Genomic DNA, 4,897 nt, shown 5'->3' on the forward strand with positions numbered 1-4,897 from the left:
TATGGTTCTGATTAATTCAAAATCTGCAGAGTTAAAAGCTAACAGAGATTCACCTAATTGTTCTCAAAAGACATGCTTTTCCCTTTCCAAACTCTGGATTCAGTGGCTGTTTCTCCCTGCAGGAATGATGCAAGCAAAGATTTGATAACTTTGACAAACACAGATCATGCGCATAAGACTAAAAAGGGGAAAGAAAGATTTCAGGCACCACTATCTTACAGGATAAACCGACTTTGGCTTTGGCAGGCTGAAGCCAGGTAGTCCAGGCATCCTGAGGTGAATAACTGTTACATTCACAATAAATCAAGCTGCTGGCATGATACCTACATTGATTTATGTCAAGTTACTTACAGGGCTCTTTGCGCTAAAAACACACTCGTTTTCGACAGGTGAAAATCGACCTAATCCAAACACCCAAATCAATCGTCAATTTCAACTCAAGAAGACTGGAATTGTCGATGCAACAATGCAGCCTGATGAGCTCCCATTTGAGCTGTCAGGTTTTTTGTTGTTTGTTGTTTCTTTTTTTCTTCACTGAAACCCGCAACGCCCGATGTAAATCCTGAACGTGTCAACAAGCTTACCTTTTTCATTTCACTGTAATCAGCGGCAGAAGGGTGTCGGTCACACAGGAATAGTTATCCAGCTCTTACATGCCGTAATATCACAGTCACCCGGCTGCTTATCTGTCGAGAAGGTAAACAAGGCGATCCTATAACATCGCTAAAAATAAAATTGTCTTTCTTTATCTCTTAGTTGGAGCCTATGGCACCATTTCTTTGCGGTCATTGCGTGTCGGTCCTTGTCCACAGCAGCTACAGCGGTGTCTCTCTGACAGCAGCTCGCCGGTTTACTCAGAGATCCATCGCGGCAGGGAAAACGCAGTTTGGAGGCTGCCGGTGATGCTGCAGCAGCAGCGTTTGGTCCGTCGAGACGCGGGATGAGAGAGGTGGGGGTGGGGGCATCCGAGGGCCCACGACAAACCACCCAGCTCCGTAAATGAACTCATCGGACCCGAAATCACGGTTTCATGAGCAAACGGTGGTTGATGAATCATTATGCGCAGAGAGAGGCCACATGAGTGCGTGCGTGCGTTTGGATGTCTATTCTTTCCGTTTGTGAGGAGTGATGCTCCTTGATGATTCAAGGAGAGAGAAGAGGGAGTTTAAAGGAAAAATTCATTCAAAAAGCAGACCGCAGGCCCGAGCTTTGACTGACATCGAGTTGGTGATTTTATCGGATGACGCTTTTTAAAGTTGGTCAGAAACAGCAGATACGATCGTTCCGATCACTGATTAATCAGCCGATTATTTTCATTTTCCATTCTGATTGGGTAAAAGCAAAGGACAAATATCCACGTAATTTGTTAACATCACAAGACAGAAAACAATTGTTTTCAGCCATTAAAAAGAGAAAACAGGGGGGGGGGGAATGTTTATTTTTGGGATGCTGGACCTAGAGTTCTTCCTAGAAAAGTGACTGAAAGAATAAACGGATTATCAATTAGTCTCAGTTGATCAACTGATTGATTTACAGTTGCTACATCCAAGTTAGATGGATGAGCTCAGTGGCGACTCCAGAGTGGGCCCCTCCAACCAGCCTCCCATCGCAGTTATAATATTACTGGGTCATGTCACCGACGGCAGAGCTGGGCACATAGGCTGCTCTGCCGTCTAAGTTAATTGATGTTAAACTTCAGCATACACAAAAGAAGTCGAGTTAAGCCACAGTAAGATACTTTAGTCAAGTCTCTCCCACATTTAGGATCAGATGTGCAGCGTTTGGTTATTTGGTGTTAATCATTATTATCTACGCCACTCACCTCTGTCTCACTTTTTTTTATCCTCTTCCTGTTTATTTTCTTTCTTTTCTCACTTCCAGGATGACTCTTCTTCATTTTTATTGGAGTGGCTAACTCAGTGTAAATGAGAGTTTAAAGACACAGGTACACATCTACAACACGATAAAAGCTGCATCAGCAAACCATTTTCTCAGCTGTAATTGCATTTGGAGATTAGTTAAAAAAATACCTGTACAGTACATGTGCTGTAGAACTGTTTATATAAACAAATACAAAGATTCTTAAAGGACTCAGCTCACTTGCACAAACACGCGCACATGCAGGCCTATAATCAATATTTGAATCATATCTAATTTTTCTGTTTCTTGAGAGACTGGTCTCTCTCGGGAACTCTGATATTAAATTATTACTCCACTGTGAAGCTCTTTATAGCATCTTTCAGCCTATTGTTTGTACTCTCTGGCCTTAATCATGCTGTTTTGGTTCAGTCACACTGTTATTTCCAGCTTCCAGTATCTGATTTCACCAAAGAAAGACATTAACTCACATAGTCTGTGCCTTTCTGCATTAGCATAGTTTCAGTTCACACTGGAAACTACCAGTTTCTCTGGCTATTCTGATAATGCTTACATAAATGTCAGACACTTCTAGCTGTATGAATGCAAAATCCATCTACCATGTTGCCACTCTGCTTTCTGTCTGAGCCATGGTGTTGCCCTCTTTGTTTTGATTCACAAACACGGGCTTATCTTGGGAAATCTCTTATTGTCATTCACTGGACTGGATTATTTTTTAATCCAGATGTTTAGAAAGGTCTTTGGAGACTTTGAAGACACCCTCAGAACAGCTGTAAATTGATTCAAACATGTTAAATAGCTATCCCCAGTCTCAATATATGAAACTGAGTCCTCACGAGTTCAGAGAGTTCAGAGACAGAAAGTCCGGATGTATTATAATGTTGCTCTAAAATTGTGTTCACAGATTGTTATCCAGCAAGCCCACTGTTGTTAACTAAAATCGTTAATGTAATAAACCTTTTTTTTTTAATATGTAGACTGTATATTATCATGGTGATTTAAGTGGTGAATAACTCTTTGTTTATGATCCTAAATTAAGTGAATTATAATTATATGAAGGTCAGGTTTTAAATATTAATGTCTCCAATTTCACATATAAAATACGCATGATTATAGCGAAATTCTGGGGAGTCTCTGAATCACTACCAGATTTTTGCCTGTGAGATGACCCACCGCTACAGTCTGACTGACAGATATTAATCTTCATATGTACAGAATGTAACACAAAAAGAGCTCATGAAGGTTTCCCGAAGTGAATAATTTCGACACAGATGTTTGTATGCCCAAATGCAAACATTATTAGACACACAGAAGCACGCACATACACAAATACACATAGGTCTGTGCCACAAGCAACTGAAAGAATACGACTAATCTCCAGTTTGAAATCAAACTGACAATGAAAGACAATCTTTCCTCTCCAGAGTAATGCCCAGTAGCAAAAGCATTAAGGATGGCTGATTGGATAAAACCATGACTAATAACTCTGCTCCTGATCCAAGGATGGATATCCAAAGGGGGCACAGAGGCGGCCAGTGGTTGTGTTGTAAACTGAATGCTTTTTTTGTGTGTACTTCTTCTTTGTAAGGTATCTGGCAGTAATCCCTGACTTATTGCTTTTTTACAAGTTGGCTAGTTAGTTCCCAGTTCAACCATAATGGACTGTAAATTTACCTGCTCGATTATATTTCAGATATTAGTGGAAACATCTGTTTTTTCTTTGAACACCCTACAAGGCCTGACAGGATTTGGATCAGTGGCATGTGTACCATCCTACCTATGGACTAAAGCCAATTAAATGGCCACTTGGCTGTGTGTTTGTCATGTCACTGTGGTTTAATAGGTGAATGTATGACTATGTGAAAACAAAGACAATGTGAGGAGAGAATGAGCATCTCCACCCACCACTGTCCTAAACCAACCATCTCCACAGTCACCAGAGTGATACATCCACATTGCATTGCCTTATTATCTCTATAGAAAAGAAGGTATGATGAGCAACTTTTTACAGTTGATTTTGATGCCAAATAAAATTGCATTTGTTAAAAATAATAAAAATAATATTCAAATAATAATATTTTTTTGTTGTATCTATCAAATTCTAGTTATTATAGTTTTACACCAATGACCTGTCAAAAAAGTTAGTCCTACTGCACAACATGCCCCGATGTAGAGGGATAATGAGCACAAGGATGGGGTAAATTGAGCCCTCTAGGGGTTAAACAGTTATGGCATAATTTTGCATTTTGTTAATGCCTTTAAGTAATGAAAGTAATCAAAGGCAAAATACACCCTTTCAAAAATACCATATATCATGTAATACCATATGTTTGCATCCTGCTGTTCGATATGATATCTATATTTTCATGTATGTATAATTTCATAACTTTTATGTCATGGAATCTTAAAATGTTCTCCTATGTCTATTATATACACTTCATTGGGGAATTATTACTGCATAGTGTCTGGATATTGCATATGTACAGCATTATTTATTAAAATAATGCTGCAGCTGGATAGTGTGGTGGTAAAACTACACACCTCTGGAGCGGGAGTTGCAAGTTTGATTTCCACCCAGTATCCAGTAAGGGTCCTGGCCTGACCTATATATACTTTATATCTGTGTACGTGTATGCTGTTGTTTGTAAATCAATTTTCCCAAACATTTTTTAGTGCTGTAGCACTGGAATATGTTGTCGTGCATATCTGTGAATAAGTGTCCATCAAACAGTGACACTTCCTGCAATGCTGTTTTTTCTGTAAAGACAAAACTACTCATAAGGAAATAATAATGCAAGAAATTATTATTTTCCTATTTTTGTATGAATAATAAAACCAAGAGCAGCTATAATACCACCAACCTCTGACTCTCTCCCCCACCGATGTAGGAGCGGTGCTGAGCAGGATCAATGTCCACAAGGCTGCAGGCCCTGATGGCATCCCCGGGCGTGTTCTCAGAGCGTGTTCTGGGGAGCTTGCAGGAGTGCTCACAGACATATTCAATCTGTCCTTGGCCCAC

General features: G+C 39.8%; 1 protein-coding gene across 2 annotated transcripts in view; it reads right to left on the minus strand.

The window, feature by feature from the left end:
* Window positions 1-1,100, minus strand: part of dlgap4a (discs, large (Drosophila) homolog-associated protein 4a) — a 97,110-nt gene extending 96,010 nt beyond the window's left edge. For both annotated transcript variants that reach the window (XM_013910514.1, XM_013910513.1), the window contains exon 1: window positions 585-1,100. The gene's annotated coding sequence lies outside the window, so the exon portion shown is untranslated. The remainder of the gene's footprint in view (window positions 1-584) is intronic.
* Window positions 1,101-4,897: the final 3,797 nt, after the last annotated feature.

The sequence above is a fragment of the Pundamilia nyererei genome, unplaced genomic scaffold, assembly GCF_000239375.1.
Source record: "Pundamilia nyererei isolate P.nyererei 1_Seehausen unplaced genomic scaffold, PunNye1.0 scaffold00044, whole genome shotgun sequence".
In the NCBI taxonomy this organism is placed as follows: domain Eukaryota; kingdom Metazoa; phylum Chordata; class Actinopteri; order Cichliformes; family Cichlidae; genus Pundamilia; species Pundamilia nyererei.